Raw genomic sequence first — 24811 nt, 5'->3', positions numbered from 1 at the left:
AAGGGCCCGGGGCTCACACGGGCCGCGGCTGGCCTGGGAAGGCGCCCCGGGGCGCCGTGCACGTCAAGGGCGGCGGGCAGCGGGTCGGGGCGACCAGGGGAGCGAGGAGGGGAGCGCCGGCTGCGCGGAGGCCGGCCCCACCTCGCTATCTTCGGGCTGCAGGCTGGGAGAGCGCCGGGCGGCGGCTCCCTCGGGATCAGTGCCCGCGGGCGGACTGAAGGAGTGGCGCCGCCTGCCTGGCAGTCCTAACCGCCCGGCGCCCGACGGAGGGCGCGAACGGGCTCCGTGCGCGCGGAGCCGGAGATCGGATCGGACCGCCACCCTCTCGCAGGGCCGGTCACGGAGATGACTGTCCTGGAGAGCGCGGGGTTAAACCCAAAACTGCCGCCTCCTGGGCTTGTGCGCAAAGGAACTGAGGCAATTCGCCCGGGTAATCACAGGACGCTACCCAAGCTGATCAATACCTTCTCCGGAATGGGTCACCACGGGACGAGGGTGTTTCCTGTCACACACGTTGCTCACCCAGAGAACAAGTAGGTCGCTATTGAAAGACTTTCTGAGAAATTAGGTGCGTGGCCCCAGGACCATAAACTCAGGAACTGAATCTAAAGGGGGAGGGGCGCGGATTTTTGAATGAAAAGATTACTATGATCAGTTTAATTGCATTCTTCACACTCCTGTCATAAATACTTCTCTGCAGCAGTGTTCGTGTGGAAAAGCCGGGAAGTGCGCATATTGAAGAAAAAGTTTGGTTATCAGGCTTTATGAGTGTGTATGGCTATCCCAAAATTTGCCAGCTGCATCTACCCTTGGAAATTAGTCCTTGCCTCTGGTTTCTGGTTTGCATTTACAAGCAAAAGTCGTTATTTACAGCAACACTAGGAATTACTGTGAATTCTTCCCCCTTTAACTAGAAATCTTTAGCTACGGGACACCCGGCTGGCTCTGTTGGTAGAGTGTGTGACCCTTGATCTCTAGGTTGTGAGTTCAGGCCCTGTGTTGGGTGTGGATTCTATTTTTTTGTGTGTTTTCTTTATTTTTGAGACCGAGAGAGACAGAGCATAAGAGGGGGGAGGGGCAGAGAGAGAGGGAGACACAGAGTCTGAAGCAGGCTCCAGGCTCTGAGCTGTCACCACAGAGCCCGACGCGGGGCTCAAACCCACAAACCGTGAGATTTTGACCTGAGCCGAAGTCGGAGGCTTAACCGACTGAGCTACCCAGGTGGCTCTGGATTCTACTTTTAAGAAGTTGACTATATAAGAAATTGATTTGGGGCGCCTGAGTGGCTCAGTCAGTTGAGCCAAGACTGTTAATATCAGTTCAGGGTGGTGGGTCTCTGTGGCTGGAGCTGTTTAAGATTCCCTCTCCCTCTCCTTGCCGCCCCTCCCCAGCTTGCTCTTTTTCTTTCAGAAAGAGGGAGGACGTGATTATACATATTTTTTTAGAATATTAAAAATACCATACTGTATACTTTTAAAGGACTTTGAAGTATATATCCATGATGTGCCCAAACATTTGGGTGAAATCGGTTTTTTGGCTTAATTTTGAGTCCATTTAAAGAGGCTTAAAGACCCATATACAAACAGATATATCGTTTTAAGCCAAGGCTGAGAAAAATTTTTCAAAGCTGCATTTTGATAACTGCGAAATTTAAAAACACCTTCTAAAGAACAAAACTTTACTGATCTAAGGCCATTCCAAGAGGAGAATTATAAAAATGGAAAATATACACATGAATTTGATTTAAAAAGCACATAAAAACACAGAATAATAAGTTGAATATGGCATTCTGCAATTACATAAAATGAAAACCAAAAACTTATACCTAGAAAATAGCTGGCAATACAAAAAAGTTATTTTTGGGGGTTGTGACATTACTCTTCTTTTTTTCCTTCTATTTTACTGTAATTTTCTAAGTTTGTTTAAGGCAGATATGCAACTTTTTTATTGGAAAAAAGAATTTTGTTTAAAAGTAAAATGAATCCATGAAATGTCAGTGTTTTAGTCACTAAAACGTACACATGAAGACAATGACAATAATTAGAGTCATAACCTCACCTAAAATAGAGCTTAAAAAAAACACTAAAAGAATAAAAACTTCCTGCCTTGTTTTTAGTCTAATTTCTAGAATAGTTTGACTTTCTCATATTGATATGTCAGTGTATATGCTAGCTAACGTTACATTAATTCCTAATCTCACTCAAGGGCTATCTCTGTCACACTCAGAAGGAAGCAAGAGCAGGAAGTTTACCTTTTGTAAACTATTCTTCCTTACCTAGGTGGAAATTGTGGAGGAAGAGCATCATAGCAATTTGCTTATTTCTCTAAAGCTGATCATTGCCATCAATTTGTTTGATAAATTCAGATTAAAGCAAACATTTCATAAATGTATTGCATTGTTAAGAAGAGTCATTTTAGGGGCGCCTGAGTGGCTCAGTCGCTTAGGCATCTGGCTTCGGCTCAGGTCATGATCTCACAGTTCATAGGTTCGAGCCCCACGTAGGGCTCTGTGCTGACAGCTCAGAGCCTGGGGCCTGTCTTCCCATTCTGTGTCTCCCTCTTTCTCTGACCCTCCCCTGCTGGCACTATCTCTCTCAAAAATAAGTAAAACATTAAAAAAAAAAAGAAACGAATCATTTTAGCTTGTAAGTTAGCATTTTATATTGGGCTTCTTTTTTTTTAATATTTATTTTTGAGAGACAGAATGTGTGGGTATATATGCAAGGGCGAGCAGAGGAGGGACAGAAAGAGACGGAAACAGAGGACCTGAAGCAGTCTCTATGCTGAGAGCAGATAGCCCACTGTGGGGCTCAAACCCGCTCCAACAACCTGGCTGGAACCCATGAATTGTGAGATCGTGATCTGAGCAGAAACCAAGAGTCATTGGCTTAACCGAGACTGAACCACCCAGTGGCCCCAGGGCTAATCCTTTTCCAATGCCCAGCCTCTTCTCTTTTGGTGTTGGGTAGTTTAGGTCACAGAAGATAGGGAGGAAGAACCTAAAGATGACCTTCCTAATTTACAGATGAGTCACTCTGTCCAAGGGAGACCAGTTTGCACAAGGTCAAAACTTAGGGTAAATGGGGAACTCACAGCTTCTAAGACTGCTGCTCGCTGCCCTCCACCTCATAACCTTCCTTTTTATATTACCAGAAAAGAGTAACTGCTCAGTGTTTATAGAGCCTGATATTGGGATTCCCACTATGTTCTCATTCTGGTACTTTGTCTTTTTTCCATTTAACTAAATGTATTTTTCTCTCTGGTTGTAATATCTAGCAAGACAGAAAAAAAATGACTTGTAGGGGTGCCTGGGTGACTCAGCACAGAGCCCACTTCAGATCTTCTGTCCCCCTCTCTCTGTTCCTCCCACCGGCACTCACTCTTTCAAAAAGACACTTTAAAAGAAAATTACTTTAACCCAGCAAGCACATACCATCTGCTTTTAGTCTTTTTCTATGCATACACATTTTCTTATAAAACAAAAATTGGCTTATATACATTAAGTACAGAGATGAAAAGTATCATCTCAAGAGTCAGATATCCTGCGTCTATATCCTGGTTCTCCCAAACCCTGGAGATTTGCAATTGTACTAATTGTTTGATCTTCAGGTGGTTATTGGTAATCAGTGGAAACAATCTCTTAGGGTAGTTAGAAATATTAAATGAGATAATGTGTGTAAGGCCCTGAACAGAATTATGATCATTGGTTAGCACTCAATAGATGGTAACTTATTATTATTTTGCAAACCATTACAATGTAAACTGCAAACATTGTCATTCAATATCTTTCTACAATTTTATAATTAATAGCCGCATGGTATTCATTTGTTATATACTATAATTAACTTAACTAGCCTTCCTATTAGTCACAAGACATTCTTGTAGCTATTTCATCAGACACATCCAGATAAATTCCAGAAGGTGCATTGCTCAGGCAAAAGGTATTGCTTGTTTTAAAATCTTTAGTGCAAAAGAAAAAATTTAATACATATAACCAGATTTCCCACAAAATTATTTGTACCAAATTCAGTCTCCCAAAATTCGAAAGGTTGTTTGTTCCCCTAAGTTCTCACAAATATTGGATGGAAGAATAATTTTACTCTTTTTAAATTTGATAGATGACAAATGTCAGTATTTTACATTTCTTTGACTTAGCGAGAGTAAACTTTTTTAATGTTTAATGATCATCTGTGGTTTATTTATGAATATTCTATGTAAGACCTTTGCCCATCTCTCTGTTGATTTCTCAGGCTGCAGAACAAGTAAACAGAAGGACACTGAATCTCTATGAACATTGATCTGCTGAACTCTCCAAGCTAGCTGACGTCACTGTTTGTCATATTTTATGAGCTTTGTAATCAAACCACAGAATTATCAAATTAAGACTTCTTTACAATCCTAATTGAAAGCTTTGGGGCCATCTGGATTCCACACCCAAGAAACACATATTGAAGGTCTAAGTGGGCACTGGCAGGGGTGAGGTGTCACCTCATGCTTGTGTGGGCAGCATGCACAGACACAGACAGATAGGGAAGGAGACCTCCAGTGAAGGGAGCAGAGAAATGCATTCATGAAATCACTTGAGCCTCACTTCTTTTTCTTTAAATTTTTTAATGTTCATTTTTGAGAGAGAGAGAAACAGAATGCAATAGGGGAGGGGCAGAGAGAGGGAAACACAGAACCTGAAGTAAGCTCCAGGCCCTGAGCCATCAGCACAGAGCCCGATGTGGGGTTCGAACTCACGAACCACAAGATCATGACATGAGCTGAAGTCAGATGCTTAACGGACTGACTCTGCCCCTTGCTTTTTGAAAACTCCAAAAATAACTGACAGTTTTTCTTTTTTTCTGGGGTGCAGGTAGTAATATTCCTTTTCAATAATCACACCAGTGAGGGGCTTGCCTGTATAGTTTTCACAAAGGTATCAGTGCTTAATGGAATGTCAGCAGCAGACACAGGCAAAAGATACATATTCATTTAATGCTGATTAAGGGTATGGCTTATACAGAATGGCAAACCAAAGCAGAATCAAAAACAGTATTCTCATTAAAGAAACAAATTTTCTGGGCCTGTATTTCCATGAATCAGTCACCCTACTATCACAGCTCCCATATAGTCCTATGAGAAGCTCTCTTCATCCTTCTCACAAGATTTTTAATGCCTTCCTCACCTTTCCAGCCGCCCTGAGCTCTCAGTCTATTTGCCAGCCTGGCCACCAAGTGCAAGGAGCTGGTGAGGGCTCAGTACATTCTTTAATGCTTACTCCAAGGGGTGAACTTCTCAGGGTCAATTTTCCCCTGGCAAGTCCAGGTTTCAGACAGGGCTTATTTTATGAACATGGGGGCATTTGGGTTATGGATATAACATCTGTAATGGGTCCAAGGTATATTTATTTTCACTATATCCAAGATAAAGCAAATAGAAAACAGTGGAAGCAGCTATGTGCACCATGCTTCTCCGTGAAGTGCGTGACAGAAAGGTCAGTCTGCAATGGCTTGAACACCTGTGACTAAGTGAAGGCATGGAAACAAAGTTAACTCTTCACAAAGCTTTCACTATAACAAGAAGGTGAGAGAAAGGAGTGTGCCTTAAGGCCATCTTGGGTTCAAAGAATATTTCTTCTTTGATTGGACAGGCCGGAATGTGTGTGCATGCCAAGATGACAAGTCATAGAGAAGGAAAGGTGGCTAACTAGTGTAATCAGGTCCCTTAAGAAGGGAATGGAAGTGAAATCTAGAGGAATTCACACTACACAAGAAAAGGAAACTTTTTTTTAATTGCGGTGGAAGGAAAGGGAGTCAGGATGAACCCTCATGCAGATAAATGTTCTCATTAGGGAAAAGAAAGAAAATGAAAGAAGTGTACTTTCCTAAGTTGGAGGATCTGCTGACGGTACAGAATGAGAAGGAAGACCAGGGATTTGAGAAACTGATAAACCCTGGACTAGAACTGCATTCGTTCCCTATGGCCACCATAACAAAATACCACAGACGTAAAACCATTAAACCATAAGACAACAAAAATTTATTATCCTGCATTTCCATAGGTCAGAAGTCCAAAATGGGCTGGGCTGGGCTAACACCAAAGATGTCAGCAGGTCTGCATTCCTTTCTGGAACCTTTTCCCAATTCCACAAACCACCTACATTCCTCGGGCTATGGTCCCATTCCTGCAGCTTCCAAGCCAACAAGAGAGCATCGCTCTGCCCCTGCTTCTCTTCTCACACCTCCGACTCTCATCGTCTGCCTCCCTCTTCCACTTTGAAGGACCCTTGTGATTACAAGGATAAGCCGTGATAATCTTCCTATTTTAAAGTCATTTGATTAGCAATTTTAATTTTATAGGCAACCCTAATTTTTTCTTTGGCAGGTAACCTAACACACCCACATTCTGGGAATTAGGATATGACATATTTGGGAGACCATTATTCTGCCTACCACAGGCCCTAAGGAAACAAACAGGATGCTAATGTAGGGACCCACCCAGCCCCACGGCGTTGGTCTAAAGATGATTTTAAATGGAAGATATTTGAGATGCAGTGGATGCTGCAAGAAGCCTTCTGGCAGCTTCCCTCATCTGACTGAAGGCAAAGCCGTCAGAGAGTGAAACAGCCATAAAGCCCCTCTCAAGGGAACTTCACTGCCAGGAAAAGGAGCAAGCACTCACACATGGATAAGAAACCCCATGAACATGGGGCGCCTGGGGGGCTCAGTCAGTTAAGTGTCTGACTTCGGCTCAGGTCATGATCTCTCAGTTCGTGGGTTCGAGCCCCACATCGGGCTCTGTGCTGACAGCTCAGAGCCTGGAGCCTGCTTCGGATTCTGGGTCTCCCCGTCTCTCTACCCCTCCCTTGCTTGCACTGTGTCTCTCTTTGTCTCAAAAATAAACGTTAAAAAAAAAAAAGAAATTGTATGAACAAACATTGTCACAAATGGTCATACTTCCATTTGTTTCCCTAAAAACCCATTTGTCTTTCCTAAAAGTCCTTTGTTCTCCCACGGAAGGCCTTTCTCTCCCCCCCCCCCACTTGCCCCTATCAAGTTGGTATATAAACCTCATAAACCCTATCTTTTGTCCTTTAATCTGTTGTCAGCTAACTTTCAGCTCCTTCCCCCCTCCCCCGCCCCTCACTGGACCTAAATTGGTAGAGGGAACGTTTGTCCTCCCAGTAGTAATAAGGGCCCTAGAGAGAGACTTCACAGCAACTCTAAGGACCCCTAAGATTGGATTCTATACACATAGCAGCATCACAGACACAGGTGGGCATGGCTTTGCCATTCACAAAGAATTCTTGCTTGTGAATTCCCATTCATAAAGATAGAGAAGTTAGAAGGTTGAATAAATTCTAGAATGTGGTTTTGCTAGGGGGATAAAGCAATAGGAAAATTGAGCAAGGTGTTGAGTGGGCAACATGATTCATTGTAAGAAAGTGAAGCCAGGAAAAGACGGGTAGAAAAGGAACCCCCAGAGGGGTCACTTGGAGGCTGAGGACCTGAAACCAGCGGATGAGATCAGTGCACAGGAAATTGGCATTTAAGACGAGCATTCCAGGTTTTGTCAAGGTTGCATGGTCTAGACATGACAGTAGGATTATGGAGGTGGAAGGGAGATACCCTTGTTTTCTATCAATTTAGCATCTTAAAACAACATTTATTATCTGATAGTTCTGGAGGTCAGGAATCTAGGGTAGCTAGGCTGAGCTCTGCTCTGTATATCATGAGGCCAAATCAAAGTGTCAGCCAGCTGCGCTCTTAGAAGGCTCTTATCTGAATAATCTGCTTCAAAATTCAGGTTGTTGGCAGAATCCAGTCTTTGCAGGACTGAAGTCCCCATTTCCTTGCTGACTGTCAACCAGCTCCTCCAGGCTGCCCACGCTCCTCCTTATGTGATTCCCTCATCTGCAAAGCAGCTCCTTCTCAAACACTGAATCTCTCAGACTTCCCCTTCTACCTCTTAAAGGGCTGGTGTAATGAAATCAGGCCCACCTGGATCATCTCACTATTTTACAGTCAACAGGTTTGGGACTTTAATTACAATTGCAAAATTCTAAACAAATAAATAAATAACTGCAAAATTCCTCAGAGCCGTACCTAGATTCCTGTCTGGTTAAATAACCAGTGAATAAACTGTAATCTTGGGGTTTGGGGGAAAAGGGGGTTTTTAAAGTTCTGCCTACCCTTGGGTGAGGTTGAGATTGAAGAGCACAAAAGCCAGGGTGGTGGGTTGATTATCTAAATAAACACAGACTTTGCTAAGGTAGTGATCATCTTGGAGAGAAAAGAGGTGTCAAAAACCAGTGGTTTAGGGGCGCCTGGGTGGCTCAGTCGGTTAAGCGTCCGGCTTCAGCTCAGGTCATGATCTCACTGTTTGTGGGTTCGAGCCCCGCGTCGGGCTCTGTGCTGACAGCTCAGAGCCTGGAGCCTGCTTTGGATTCTGTGTCTCCCTCTGTCTCTGACCCTCCCTTGCTCGTGCTGTCTCTCTCTGTCTCTCAAAAATAAAACAAAACAAAAACAGTGGTTTAAGTCTTAAAATCATAGAGAAGAGAAAAGGTGGCATTAATACAGGAAAAGACAGTGGGTGTCTGTGTGTCTGTGTGTGTCTGTGTGTGAGTAGCAGTGGGGGTCGGGGGTGTTAAGAGCCCAGATGTGGAGCCACACCACCTTGGTTCATGTAATTTGTTTTCGACAGCAGACTACAGACCAAAAATGAAATAATCCATTTGGGGGTGCCTGGGTAGCTCAGTAGGTCAAGCCGCCTACTCTTGGTTTCGGCTCAGGTCATGATCTCATGGGTAGTGGGTTCAAGCCCCGCTTCAGGCTCTGTGCTGACAGCATGGAGCCTGCTTTGGATACTCTTTCCCTCTCCTTCTGCCCCTGCCCCACTCTCCCCTTGTCTCTCTCTCGCACGCTCTCCTTTCTCTCCCTCTCTCTCAAAATAAATAAACTTAAAAAAAAAAGACACAATCCATTTGGTTATAAAGTTCGCAGAAGTAGCCAAGCCATAAAAAATGAGCACAGCAGGAAAATATATATACATGATTAGACACTGATAATTAACCTGCAGAGTCAGAAAGTGGGATAATAACATTTGTCCAACAAAATAGGTTAACAGGTAAAATGTTGAGAGTTCAGCAAACTAAATTCCACATATCCATGAAGTCTTTAAAATAATCTTTTTAATTAAAATATAACATACATACAAAATAAGAAAATCTCAGTAAACAGCTTTATGTATATTTACAAAGTGAAAACACCTGTGTTTCTGCAACCCAGATCAAATATATGTTTGTTGTATGTCTGTTATATCTCCATAAAAGCAAACAAAAACCACGTAAAACTCATGTATAATGATAAAAGTCAAAACAGGAAGGGACAATGACCAGTAGGGTGAGGCATGGAGACTTGGGGAATTGATAATGAACAAACAAACGTACATACATGTGTGTGTGTGTTGGATCTGGGTGGCAGATATACAAGTGTGTTCACTTTATAACTATACATTAAGCTGTTTACTTAAATGTTCTGTACTTATTCTGGATGTATGTTATACGTCAATTAAGAAGTTTGCCTAAACATGGGGCACCTGGCTGGCTTAGTCAGCGATGGTGAGCTTCTTTTTTTTATTATTTTTTATTTTTTAATGTTTATTTTTGAGAGAGAGAGACAGACAGAGTGTGAGTGGGGAAAGAGCAGAGAGAGTGGGCGACACAAATCCAAAGCAGGCTCCAGGCTCCGAGCTGTCAGCACAGAACCTGATGTAGGGCTCAAACTCATGAACCACGAGATCATAACTTAAGCGGAAGTCAGACGCTCAATCGACTGAGCCTCCCAGGTGCCCCAAAGAGCATGTGATTCTTGATCTTGGGGTTATCAGTTCAAGCCTCATGTTGGGTATTTATTTTTAAATAAATGAAGAAAAGAAAAAGCTTACTTAAACAAAAGACTTTATGGATATGTGTTATGAGGACAAGGATGGGCAAATGCCAGGTTGAAAAAAGTGAATTAAGTAGGCTTCATCATCGCAGAACAGCATTTATTCATGGAGCCTACTCCCCAGGAAGCATCTCAAAATTTGTAACATATTAACAGAAATGTAGAGAATCTTCTGGAACCAAATTGTGGAAGTCAATGCCAAATGCCAAACTAAGGAGTTTAAATTTATCTGAAGAGTGAGAAACTAATGAAATTTTAGTATAGAGGGATGACATTGTCAAAGTAGTGTTTTTGAAAGATTAATCTGTTCATGTACAGAATGGATGATGGAGTGTGAGAAGGCAGAGATCAGTCTGGAAATTAAAAAATAAAAGACTGAACTTGAGCAATGGTGGAAAATTTGTGAGGAAAGGGACATTAAGGAAACATTGCAGGGGGGAGTTTACGGTACCTGGTAACTGGAGGGACACTGAAGGTGAAAGACAAAGGATCCGGAGCTGGCTTCAAGATCTCACACCTGAGAAGCTGAAAACCTCATGGTGTTGTTAATGGAAATGATGGGAAAGTAATGTATCTGTCCTCAGTGTGAGTGGTAAATATTGCCTCTCTCTGGCCTTGAACACACAGATAATTGATAAAAATTTATTGACTGAATAATAAAAGTGGTTTATTTTATGTAATGCAGGGGCCTATCCACCCTTACCAACTCTGTCATGTTATAAAAATGGAAGAGGGTTTCATCAATGATTGACCTCTTTCATAGGATACATTACTGACTACTATAAACACTTCATTGCCTGCAGAGATAAGAGTTTATTCTTGGGAGCAAATTTAGTTAAAGTCTAATGGGCATTAAATGACATGCAGTTCATTATACAATGTCTTAGACTTTTATCACGCCTGACTGTCATGCTTAATATTATAATGGATAATGTCAATAAACCCAGACACTTATAACTCCACCCAGATCCCATATTAGACCAAAGAAACATACACTCAATATTTTATGTGTGGCAAAGCCATAAGCCAATCTAGGTGTACCCTTGTTTTATCTCCTCTCTAGAGTTTTTGCTATTCAATACTTGGGTGCCTCGATTTCTTTCCACAAATTAGAGGTGATAATATCCACACTACAGGGTTGAGTACAGATAAAATAAAATAACGTGTGGTACCTGCGTGGCTCAGTCAGTTAAATGTCTGATTTGGCTCAGGTCATGATCTCATAGTTCGTGGGTTCAAGTCCCACATTGGGCTCTGGTGCTGACAGCTCAGAGCCTGAGCCTGCTTCAGATTCTCTCTCTCTCTCTCTCTCTCTCTCTCCCCTCCCCTGTTCACTTTCTGTCTCTCTCTCTCTCTCTCTCTGTCTTTTTCTCTCCAAAATAAATAACGATTAAACATTTTTAAATAAAAAAATAAAATAAAACAATGTGCATTGGAAAACATAAGGTAACCTTGATGTTTACCCAATGCCAATAATAAGAGCTAATACTTATTGAGCACTTGCTACTTGCCAGGCAGTATTCTAAGTGCCTTTAAGTTTTGTGAGGTTTTTAAAAGCTTTGTTAATCTTTACAACAATGCTCTTAGGTAGATTCTATTGAAATCTTTATCTTGTAGATGATAAAACTGAAGCATAGTGAGATTAAGCAACTTGCCCAAGGTGATACAGCTAGTAGACAATTTATGTTTACATGTTGGTTCTTTAGCTTAGTGCTGACATAAGAAACAATGGCACCATTGTTGCCTGTAAAAATTACTCAGAAAAAAAAATTTGGAGAAAGAAGGTAGAATGAATTTGCTCACCCTTTAAACTCTGCCTCCACCACACATACCAAAGTAAAAGAACAAAAACAGGAAAGTCTAGGCAGTTGCAAATCTAAGATAGGTAACTCCATGAAAGAAACCCCAAATGGTAAAAATTTTACTAAAGCTTTCAGGTTGAGGGACTTGGCGCTAGAAGCAGATAGGTGGTAAGGAGTTTGGCTAAATAAAAGGAACTCAAACCACACAAAGCAGGGGACTGGAGTTAGGCTCACTTTTTGAAGCCTGGGGCAGAGATGATGCTGTTCACCTATAAAAGGGTGGAGGTGGTGAGAGACAATACTGTTCAACTCTGCCTAGGGGCATGTGGATGTGCTGTGTGGATGGGGATATTGAGGCAGAGACACAGCACATTTGGTGGGGGGCTCCCCAAGCCCATCTTGCCTCCCTATTGCCTCTAGAGGTCTCTGTGCCTCCTCTCTGTAAAGGGAGCAGTGGGCACTGAGAGCCACTGGAGTAGACCTACAAAGTGCCTGGTCTCACCAGCTACCTTTGGGAAGGTCTTCAACCCTGCTGGTAAGCTCAGGCACCTCCCCTGCTCCCTGCTCAGTGACAGGTCCTCCCAAATTATATTCCTCCACAATGAAAGTGTGTGTGACTCAAGCCACCATCCTGGCCTTCCCAACCTCAGCAATATGTAAGACTGATAGTGAATTAAATCATGTTAATCCTGAAAAAAAGGCACAACTAAGCTCGGACTAGGGATGTAGCCTATGGGCTGCTCCATTTATAGTACACTCTTCTGAGCCTTCTTACTACTCCTCCATATGTCTTAGCCCTTAAATATTTTCCACATCTTTTCTTTAAAAATTTTTTAACATTTATTTATTATTGAGAAACAGAGAGAGTCAGAGCATAAGTATGGGAGGGGCAGAAAGAGGGGGAGACACTGAATCTGAAGCAGGGTCCAGGCTCTGAGCTGTCAGCACAGAGTCCGATGCAGGGCTCGAACCCACAAGTGGTGACATCATGACCTGAGCCGAAGTCAGATGCTCAATTGACTGAGCCACCCAGGCACCCCCTTATTTTCCACATCTTTAGCTCTCTGTGTTGTATCTAGGATAATTTCTTCAGATAGATCTTCCAGATCTCCAATTCTCTATACAGTTGTATTTATCTTCTATCCAAATTCTTAATTTCAGTGATGAGGGATGCTTTTCATTTCTAAAACTAATATGTTCTTCTTCACACTGCCCTAATTACTTGATAATCTTCTATTCTAGTTTATGTTTTCAATATTTTTTTTACATTTTAAAATACTTCTAACAGAATTATTCGTTTCTATTCTGATAATTATAATATCTGAAGTCTCTGTGGTTCTGATTCTGTTATCCATGACTTGCTTAATGTCTGTTCTGTAATTTTTTTAAAGTGCTTTGGGCAATCTACCTGAAGGAATTCTTTGAGCCCTGAAAAAGTCTGAATTTCCTTCTCTCAGACACCTGGACATTACCCATCCTCCTAGCCTTTAAATTATAGGCTTATGTTTTTGGATCATGCAAAGAACGTACATCTGGGTCCCAAACTACGTAAGATTGAGCCCGTAGCTGCGAATTCTCAGGGGAGGGTTTTTTTTTTTCCTTCTTTTAAAAATATCCATTCATAGTGTGTGCCAAGAGAGCAATATTGTCCTGTTGTCTACCTTGGCAGAGTAGGTGTCCTTTCTAGTTTGCCCTTTCTGAGGTTATACCTTTCCTGGGTCTAGGTGTTATGTTTCCATTTTATGTGAACTCAAGGCTTTGACCCCATCCCTTCTGGGCAATGTAGTTCAGATCACAAAGACCATTGTAGCTTTCAGATACCCAAGGGCTTTGAGAGTTAGCTAACTTGCATGGCATTTGCTCCATTACTGACCTTAGTGGACTCATCCAATCATTAAAAGTGGATTTTAATATTTATCAAGTATTTTTAGATGTTATGAATCAGGGTAGTTTCAGGGTCTCAAATGCTGCAATAGTGCTGAAAATATAAGTCCTCAAATATATCCATCATCTTTTTCACGGAAAATGGAAAATTCTAAACATTTCACAAGTAGAAAAAGATATGCTGAGCCCAACGTACTGATCAGCAACTAGTGGCCAATCTTCATTTCATTCATATTCTCCTTTTCTCCCCCTTTCCTACAATTTATTTTGAATCAAATTTCAGATAGCAAATAATTTTATTCATAAATGTTTTCATATATATATTTAATAAATATTTTCATAATGTGCCCCCCACACACAGAATATGTTGGGAAATGTCCAGTCGTCTTTTTGTGATCATAATATCTGAGGGTTGCCATTGTCATGCAATGGTCATGAGCCAAGGATGGAAAGCGTCCTGTAAAATAAGCAACAGTGTCACATCCAAGAAATTACTGCCAAATCCAATGTCATAATGATTTTCACCTATGTTTTCTTCTAAGGGTTTTACCATTTTAGCTCCCAACCTTAGGTCTTTGATCTATTTTGAGTGTTTTCTGTCTATGGTATAAGGAAAAGACCCAACTTCATTCTGTTATATGTGGATATGCAATTTTCCCAACACCATTTCTTGTAATAACTATCCTTTTCCCATTAAATGATCTTTGTACCCTGGCTGAAAATCAGTTGACCATATACACATTGGTTTATTTTGGGACTCTTTATTCTATCCATTGGTCTGTGTGTCTGTCCTTACACCGGGACTACACTGTCATGATTATAGTACCTTTGTAGTATATTTTGGAATCAGAAAATGTGCGACTTCTAACTTTGTTCTTCATTTTCAAGATTACTTTGGTTATTCAGGGTCCCTTAAGATTCAGATACATTTTAGGATGGGTTTTTTCTATTTCTGAAAAAAATGACATTGGTATTTTGATAATGATTATACTCATTCTGTAAATAATTTTGGGTAAGACTGTCATCTTAACAATATTAAATATTCTAATCCATGGACATAGGATATCTTTCCATTTGTTTATGTTTTAATTTCTTTCAGCAGTGTTTTGCAGTTTTTAGTAAGTCTTTCACCTCCTTGGTTAATTTTATTCCTAAGTATTTTATTGTTTTTATACTATTGTAAATGAATTTTTTTCTTAATTTTCTTTTTGGATTGATTATTGCTGCAGTATAAAAAAGCAAGTAATTTCTGTATGTTGATTTTGTAGCCTGCAACTTTACTGAATTTGTTTATCAACTCTAACAATCTTTTGGGTTTCCTATGTATAAGATCATACCATCTTTGAACAGAGATCATTTTACTTCCTTTCTAATTTGGATGCTTTTCTTTTTCTTGCCTAATTGTTCTGGCTTAAATGTTGAATAGAAGTGGGGAAAACGCAGCATCTTTGTTTAGTTCCTGATTTTAGGGGAAATATCTTCAGTCTTTCACTGCTGACCATGATGTTAGCTGTGTATTTTTCGTATGTGGCCTGTATCGTGTTGAGGAAGTTTCCTTCTATTCCCAGTTTATTGAGTATTTTTTAAAATCATAAAATGGTGTTAAGTTTGTGAAATATCTTTTATGCAAATATCTTTGCTATGTGAGATAATCATGCAGTTTTTTTCCTTGTTCTGATAATGTGGTATAGTACATTGATTGTTTTTCATATGTTGAGTCATCTTCACGTTCCAGGATTAAATCCCACCTGGTCATGGTTTATAATTCTTTTAATAAGTTTTGAATTAATTTTCTATTATTAGTTTAAGAATTTTTGTGTCTATATTCACAAAGGATAATGGCCTATAGTTCTTTTTTTCTATTGTGCTGTGTGTGGTTTTGGTATCAGGGAATGCTGACTACACAGGATGAGTTCGGAAGTGTTCCCTGTCTTCAATTTTTCAGAAGAGTTTGAGAAGGATTGGTGTTAGTTCAGAAAATATTTGGTAGAATCTACCTGTAAGCCATTGGTCCATTGTTTTCTTGGTTGGGAGGTTTTAATTGCCGATTCAATCTCCTTGCTAATTGTAGATCTATTCAACATTTGTATTTTTTTAAGATTTTATGTTTAAGTAGTCTTCACACCCAACATGAGGCATGAGGTCACAGCCCAGAGATCAAGAGTGGCACACTCCACCTACTAAGCCAGCCAGGAGCCTCTTAGCTTTTCTAGTTCTTCATGAGTTGGTTTGGCTGATTATATGTGTATGGGAATTTGTCCCTCTTACCTAAATTATCTGATTTGTTGTTGGATAATTGTTCATAGTTTTCTTTTATGTTTTATTTCTATAAAATCAGTAGCAATGTCCCAACTGGTGTTAGTAATTTGAGTCTTCTCTCTTTTTCCTTAGTCAATCTAGCTAAAGGGGTTTTGTTTGCTTTATACTTATAAACATACCTATAAAACTTGTTTTCGTACTTAGTCCATGATTTTATAACTGCTTAGTTAAGTATTTGCCTTAAAAGAGTGTGAATTACATTTTAAGGCCAGTTTCTAGATTTATAAGAGGTACTCAAATTCATTGTTAAATGAACAAATGAGGTAAGCTTAAAGGAGTGTGCAGAAAGAAATGTATGCAAATCATACGTGCAAAGGAGGCAGGGGGTGGTTTGAAGTGAATGTGCAAAGTTGGCCCCTCTATACTGAACACAATACAATTTCCTTAACAGCATGAGTTTGTTTTTTTAATTGTTGTTCTTGTTTAAACAACAGTCAATGATGTGGGCTTCTATTATTAAAGCCCGGTTTCTACAGAGTTCAGAGTTCTTCCTCACCTCTCTTTGATGTCTAAATTTCTTTATCATGAGCCAGCAAACAAAACCCCAATCTTAACAGGAAACACTGACTTTCTCTCTTTGTACTCCTGCCTTAGCTAAACTCAGTGACCCCTGATGTTTTTGTTTATCCTCAATTTAAGCTCTGCCTCCACTGCTCTATAAAACCTTGCAGACAGGCATTGCAATTAAGTCATTGAGTTTATTTACAATATTAGAAGGGCATTTGGTTAATTGTAAGATCCCTTTCAACACCACCAGTTCGTGATTCTGCTGGAGATGAGTTACTCAGTTTGCCGAGTTTAAATGCCACTGAAATGCTCACCAGCTATGGGTGTCAAATTGTAGTCTGACAATCCTAGGGTACCACAGAGAGCTTCAGGGACTCCACAAACTTTGTATGTAAATGTTGTTTTTAAAATATTTTAGCCATTTAGAGAAAATATTTGCAAATCATATTTCTGATAAACAACTTGTATCCATAGCATGGATTTTTCCCCCCAAATAAATAAATAAATAACATGTATACATTTTGGTTCCATACTGTGGTGAAACTAAAACTAGAGCACCTGGGTGGCTCAGTCAGTTAATGCCTGACTTGTTTTTGGCTCAGGTCGTGATCTCACCATTTGTGAGATCCAGCCCACTGTTGGGCTCTGTGCTAAGAGCATGCAGCCTACTTGGGATTCTCTCTCTCCATCTCTCTGTCCCTTCCCTGCTCACTCTCTCTCAAAATAAATAAATAAACATTTTTAAATATAAATACTGCATATGTCTTTACAAAAAAAAAAGGAAGAAAAGTGTACTACGGAAGAACAACTTGTATCCAGAATTTATGACACTACTCAGTATCAAAAAATTAACCTAGTTTTTAAAATGGGCAAAAAATTTAAGTAGGAATTTCAGCAAAGATCTATGAATGATCAAAAGCACATGAAAATATGTTCAACATCATTAGTCATCGGGAAAATATAAATTAAAGTCACAGTGAGATACCATTGCATACCACTAAAATGGCTATCAACAAAGACAGACAATAACAAGTGTTAGTGAGAAAATGTGGAAAAACTGGAATTATCATACATTGCTGGTAGGAATGTTAAACGGTATAATTACTTTGGAAAATAATTTGGCAGGGTTTTTTTCTTTTAACTTTTAAATGTTTATTTATTTTTGATGAGGAGAGAGAGAGAGAGAGAGAGAGAGAGAGAGAGAGAGAGAGAGAGAGAGAGAGAGAAGGGGCAGAGAGAGAGGGAGATACAGAATCCAAAGCAGCTCCAGGCTCTGAGCTGTCAGCAGAGCCCAAAGCAGGGCTCAAATTCGTGAACCATGAGATCATGACCTGAGCTGAAAGCAGATGCTTAACTGACTGAGCCACTCAGGCTCCCAAATTTGGCAGTTTCTTAAAAAGTGAAACATAAATTTACAACTCAACAAATTCACTCCTAGGAATCTATGTGAAAGAAATAATAACATATATTCATATGAAAGCCTGTACATAAATGTTTACAGTAGCATTATTCATAATAGCCCAAAATTGGAAACAATCTGAATGTCTATCAACTTGCTAGAAGATGAGCAAAATTTCTTATATCCATACAATAGAATACTATTCACGAATAAAAACGGATGATTCATGTTATAAGATGGATGAACCTCAAAAACATGCTAAGTGAAAGAAACCAGGCAAAACAGAGTGTAGGATTCCATTTAGCAAAATGCCTTGAGAAGGTAAAGCTGTAGAGTCAGAAAGTAGGCTGGTGGTTGTCTGGGGATTTTGGTGGGAAAAGGGAATGACTGCAAATCGGCTTGAGGAATTTTTTTTAAGTTTATTTTGAGAGAAAGAGAGAGAGATCAGGGAGAGGCAGAGAGACAGAGACAGAGAATCCCAAGCAGGCTCCGAAATATCAGCACTGAGCCCAACAAAGGACTCAATCTCATGAACCGTGAGATCATGACCTAAGCGGAAATCAAGAGTCGAATGCTTAATGGACAGAGCCACCTAGGCACCCTGAGCAATTTTTTTTTAATATACTTCCTATAATGTATTCAGTATCCTCAGTTATATCTTCTATATATGGGCTCAAAATAGTCCAGCCATATACCTGTGTCAGTCCCCAGTCCAATCTGAGATTTGTTTCCACATCCATAGTAGATTTTGACTGTGCCAATGGGGGAGTCTAGGAACCATAGCAAACTGTGCCCCACTGTCAAGTTCCCAACACACTTCTATAAGTGCATAAATCCTTTGGTTCCAGTTAGAGGAGGGGACCTGGACCCCTGCCCTAGGTCTGTTCATTTTTTTTTCTTTCCTTTTTTTTTAGTGTTTGTTAGCATGAAGAACCTCCCTCCACATACTGTCCCCACACATACCCTTAATCTTCTCCTCAGCTCTTCTGCTGAAGAATTTGATCTTCATGGCGACAGGCTGCTTTGGGAGCTTCCCTGTCCCCAGAACTCTACAGTAGCCTGGAGTAGCCTGACGGCATCACCCCAATTATAGCAGCAGCTCCAGTCTTAGTTTTGGCAGCATTTATCTGTGTCTGCTCACTAAACAATGTCCACCATTCATCAAGGTTGATGGTTAGGCAGAAGCTCTGCTTCCTCTTGAAGTGGTGATGCCTCATACCAACTTTCCCCATGTAACCAGGGTGGTAGCTGTCTCAGTCGATCCTGTGGTGGTGCATGCCACTGGCATTACCCCAGCCTCTCGGGCGGAGGGGGAGGGCAGTGGATCCCAGTGCTGGCAGGTACAGCAGTGGCAGTGGCTCACATGCATCTGAAGTTTCTGGGTCTTCCTCTGTCTGAATGGCTGTGTGGAAAACGCTGCTTAGTGAGAAGTCCAAAGGGAGGTGGGGCAGGGGGTGAAGCCTTACAGTGTGCAAGGGGCCTGTAGACCTGGGGGTGGAGGATCTGCCTTGCGGCCCACTCAACACAGCTGATGTTAGGAATGGGCCTGGGGCTGTTTGTCCTCATCAGGGCTATGCCAGAGTGCACCAGCCTGCCAGTCTCAGACATCTGACAGGGTCTGAACACATAGCTTCAGGCCTCCAAGGCCAGGGCAGCCCCCTGCCCTGAGGCTCACTGTAGGAGATAAGGCCAGGGGAGGAGGGGTGATGGTTGGGGTGCAACCCAAGGAGTAGAGCTTATGGCCACACCAGCAACCAAGCAGGAGCACATTTAGAATCCAGGCTTGTTTGTTCCTGAAAGGATCAAGCTGTGGGTAGGAGGTGGTACTGAATGCATTATGTGAACATCAATCCACAGTGCACTGCAAGAAGGTCTTTGCTCTTGGTCCCCTTGTTTCAGCAATATGGTCTTGCAACATGGGGTCAGCCACAGAAAGCTTTGTGGTTGTCACTGCTGGCCCTTCCAGACAACTGGCAGGGCTCCCTCCTTTGCTAATCAAGGAAAAAGCCTCAATAGTGTCACTGGGCTTTTGATTTTTATATGACTTCTCCACCCTACCATACTAGTAGGCCATGGTACAGGTCATATAACCCACTGCGCATGGCCACTAAGCACTTTATGAAGAGGCCTTCTTCTCTTCCCTGGGGCCTGTTCCCTACTTGCTTAGTCAGCCTACCAGATAGGTGTCACCTGAATTTTTTTTGAAAGAACATTGTCGTTTTAACAGCTCCAGAAAAAGGGAATTTTAAATCCATGGAGTCAATCTGCCAAAAGCCCTGGGTCATGTTGCCTCTTTTACGGAGAGAAAAATAGGCCAATTTCGGTAGCAGTTTTATAGGAGCGACAAGTGTTTTCTCAGAAACAAACACTTCTAGAGTTTGTGAAAGACAGCAGTTGTTCTTTGACTACACATGGGATTTGAACCCACTAAAAGAAGTTTAAGTATCATAACTGGTGGGTCATCTGGGTGGCTCAGTCAGTTGAGCCTGTGACTTTGGCTCAAGTCATGACCTCGTGGTTAGTGGGATGGAGCCCCACATTGGGCCCTTTGCTGACCGTGTTCTGCTTGCTTGGGATTTTCTGACTCTCTCTCTCTGCTCTTCCCTGATTTGTATTCTCTCTTAAAAACAAATAAATAAACTTTTTAAGAAGCGTCATAACTGACAAGTATATCCCCAACTTTTTTGAAATTGTGACTCTCCCTTCTGCTGGGCATCAGAGGCCATGATGAATGCCATCTGCAACTTGCCAATCCATAAGATATCATTTAACTAAAAAGGTTGGACATCAGAAGAATTGTCCTCTGATACCATAGGAAATTACAGTTCCACATGTAGCATATAAATATATAGAGAAGTATTTCCTTATTTATTTAAAACATTTTAAGAAATTATATAAAAACATACAGTGCCCTTTCACATACTATCTACCAAAGTTTAACACATTGGGACTCCACATGCTAATTTATGTATGTTTATATGTATTTCAGAGTAAGTCTTCTCTTGTCATCTCTGTTTAATCGAAGATAATCATAAAATTATTAAGATGACTAAAACAATACAAAAACCTGAAACCATTTCCAACTACTAGTCTATAAATCAGATTTTTCTTAGTAGTGTACAACAAAAACAAAATCAGAAATAAGTTTATTTCAGAGGCTTGCTGCAACTATAATAAACCCTTTTTACAACATCTTTGTGTTCAGCAAAAATAATGGTTTCATTGACTAACTCCATATAGGTAAATGCTATAAATTTTAATATATAAATAACAAATATATTTTTATATACTGGAGTTTATTTTGCAAACATTATATGGACTCTCAACAATTCTTGGACTGTTTTACCATTTGTGTCAAACACATTCTTTATTCTGATAGGTTATTATAAAACTAGTTATAAATTATTCAGTTTTAGCTTAGACCAGTTAATACAGGTGATTGTAAAAAAAATTTATAGCATTTATTTTTAATTTTCAAAAAGGTTTCTGTTATTAAAAAAGAAATCTGAATTCTTCCAGGACATACAAAAAGATCAAGCTCAACTACATTTTTACTAAAAGGGTGAATAGAAACAAGTTCAGTTTGAAAGGACACCTTATTATTGACCTGTGAGGCTGCCATGAAGGTAGATGGGATTGTACTTAAACAGCAAAGGTTTAACATAAAAAAATCATTAGATCAGGGGCAAGATGGCAGAGTAGTAGGTAGTTCCGTAATCCTTCCTGAATCTTTCAAATAAAGAAGGGCTGATGCCAAAGGACTCTGAACCACAAGAGTCTGGAAGGAAAAGAGACGGAGTCAACTTAGAAGACAGCTTCATAGGTGTGTGATTGCAAAATGGGAAAGATAAAAACATGCTGGGAAATGGAGGCACAGAGGGCAGGGAGCCCCTTCTGTGGAGAGACAAAGGGAAGAGAAAGAGCAGCTGGGGAATTGTAGAACTGTACCTGGAGAAGAAGAAACCTCAGCCGGGATGGAGAGGGATCCTATCATCCCATATCTAAACACAGGGCTTTCAAGAGAGATCCCATCTCTAACTGCAGAGCTTTCTTTGGGCTGGGTGCTCTGGTCCCAGAAATTCCCTCTGGGATAGATGGTACGCAAGGGCCACAATGGGCATCAGGAGGAACCGGTCGCCTGCTCAGTCCCCTACTCAGTCCCCTGCTCAGAAGTTCCGTGGGTCCCAGAAGTTCCCTCCAGCATAGGCAGTACTCAAGGGACGCAGTTGGCATCAAAAGGAATTGGTTCCCTGCTCGGTCCCCTGCTAGGAAGTGGCCCAGCTTGTGGGATTATATTTCAGGTGGTATGATTAATGCACATGGAGTAAGACCCTGAAACACGGCTGAGTGTGAGACATAGAACACGGCTCACCTTTGACTGCTTCTGAGGCACAGTGAGATCAAACCCAAAGGAATATGTTGGAATACCTGATTCGAAAAGGGACTGGGGGGGTCACCATTTTTCTCCCCACAACCACCAAGGCGGGGCCTCAGGGAGAGGCCCTGGGGACCCACAATGATGGCAAGACCCGCCTACACCAAACCATGCCCATATGCGCTGGGTTGCTGCATTGTTATGGGAGATGGATAGATGCTGTGGAAACAGCCCCTCCTCCAAGACCAGCACTGATGCATTGCTGTGATTAATTCTAGATCAATTCTTGTCATTCAGATATATTTCACCTTATCCCATTCTTATCTCTCCCCTCTTCTGGACTGGACTGGGTATTCTGGCTATAGGTTTGCTTAAACAGGCATATTTAATTCATTCTCTTGATGCATGTTCTACACCTCCTTTGTTACCTTCCTTTCTCTCTCTCGGAAATAATCAGACTATATATAGTTTCTGTGGGTAGCATTATCTTTGTTTTTTTTTCCTCCTCACCTCCTGTGGTATTCTCTTTCGCTCTCTGAATTAAGCCTTCTACTCTCTCTGCCTGGTCAATGTTCAATTTCTCTTTCTCCTTAACCTTGTCATTTCTCTCTTTGTATATGCTCTTCCATCAGCACTGCCTCCACCCTCCTCTTTATTTGTAGCTGGGATTTCTGGTTTTATGCTTTTAGACTGTCCTTTGTCTTTTGTTGTTTTTGTTTTGCTTTTTTTTCAGTTTGTTTGTGCATTGGTGTTCTTTTGTTCTCTGTTTGTCTGTCTGTTTTCCTTTCCAGGGCTACCTCAAGAAACAAACCAAAGTACACATGGTGGAGAGTCCCAAATATCACTACAAGTAGGGAAATAAAACAACCAAAGGCTCAACAAGAGAGACCAAGGGACACCATTAAAAGAACACTTCCTGAATGGACAGGCCCTGTACAGTCAATGAGCCTCCTTTACTATAGCAGAACTTGCAGGTGCAGAGCACATAACAAACTTTTAAAACTTACAAGAGACAGAAAGCTAGCCAAAATGACAAAAATAGAAGAACTCTCCTCTAAAGAAATTCCAGGAAGAAATAACAGGTAAAGAATTACTCAAAACAGATATAAGCAGCATAACTGACCAAGAATTTAGAACAGTAGTAATAAAATTAATTGCCGGGCTTGAAAAAGGCATGGAAGACACTGGAGAAGTTATTGCTACAAAGATTTTGAACCTTAAAAATAGTTGTGATGAGTTTAAAAATGCTATAAATGAGGTGCATAATAAAATGGAGGCAGCCACTGCACAGATTGAAGAGGCAGAGAGGAGAATAGGTGAACTAGAAGACACAATTATAGAAAAAGAGGAAGCCAAGAAAAAGAGAGATAAACTGATCCAGGATCATGAAAGGAGAATTGAGAACTGAGTGACGCAATCAAGCAGAACAATATCCGTTTCATAGGAATTCCTGAAGAAGAAAAAAGAGAAAAGGGGCTGAAGGAGTACTTGAACAAATCATAGCTAAGACCTTCCCCAACCTGGGGAAGGAAACAGACATTAAAATCCAAGAGGCACAGAGAACTTCCCTCAGACGTAACTTGAATTGATCTTCTGCACAACATATCCTAGCAAAATATAAGGGTAAAGAAAGAATTATGAAAGCAGCTAGGGATAAAAGGGCCTTAACATACAAATGTAGACACATAAGGGTAGTAGCAGACCCATCTATTGAAATTTGAAGGGCCAGAAAGGCATGGCAGGAAAGCTTCAATGTGATGAACAGAAAAAGTATGCAGCCAAGAATTCTCTATCCAGCAAGCTTTCATTTAGAATATAAGGAGAGATAAAGTTTTTCCCAAATAAACAAAAATTAAAAGAATTCATCACCACTAAATCAGCCTACAAGAACTCCTAACGGGGACTCTATGAGGGAAATGTTGCAAGGAACACAAAGTACCAGAGACACCACTACAATCATGAATCCTACAGAGAACACAATGATTCTAAAATCATATTTTTCAAAAATAACACTGAAAGTAAATGGACTAAATGCTCCAATCAAAAAACATAGGGTAGCAGAATGGATAAAGAAACAAAATCCATCTATTTTCTGTCTACAAGAGACTTATTTTAGACCTGAGGACACCTTCAGAATGAAAGTAAGGGGATGGAGAAATATTTTTCATGCTATTGGAAGTCAAAAGAAAGCTGGAGTAGCCATACTTACATCAGACAAACTGGATATTAAAGCAAAGGCAGTAATGAGAGATGAAAAAGGGCATTATATAATAATTACAGGGTCTATCCATTGGGACGAGCTAACAATTATAAATGTCTGTAAATGTCTATGCACCAAATTCAGAAGCACCCAAATACATAAAACAATTAATCACAAACAGAAACAATCTTATTGATAAGAATGTGCTAATTGTAGGGGACTTTAATACTCCACTTACAGTAATGGAGTCTATCGATCAACTAGACAGAAAATCACTAAAGAAACAATGGACCTGAATGACACATTGAAACAGATGGATTTGATAAATATATTTAGAACTCTATATCTTGAGGCCAGGGAATTCACTTTCTTTTTCAGATGCTCATGGCACAT

At 40.7% G+C, this 24811-nt stretch overlaps 1 protein-coding gene across 5 annotated transcripts in view; it reads right to left on the bottom strand.

Annotated features, from left to right (window-relative positions):
• Positions 1 to 24811, bottom strand: part of ABCG2 (ATP binding cassette subfamily G member 2 (Junior blood group)) — a 133101-nt gene that overhangs the window by 66243 nt on the left and 42047 nt on the right. The window lies entirely within an intron of this gene.

The sequence above is a fragment of the Suricata suricatta genome, chromosome 1 (assembly GCF_006229205.1).
Source record: "Suricata suricatta isolate VVHF042 chromosome 1, meerkat_22Aug2017_6uvM2_HiC, whole genome shotgun sequence".
Lineage (NCBI taxonomy): Eukaryota > Metazoa > Chordata > Mammalia > Carnivora > Herpestidae > Suricata > Suricata suricatta.
The sequence above is the reverse complement of the archived record's forward strand: the minus strand, read 5'-3'. Positions and strand labels throughout refer to the sequence as shown.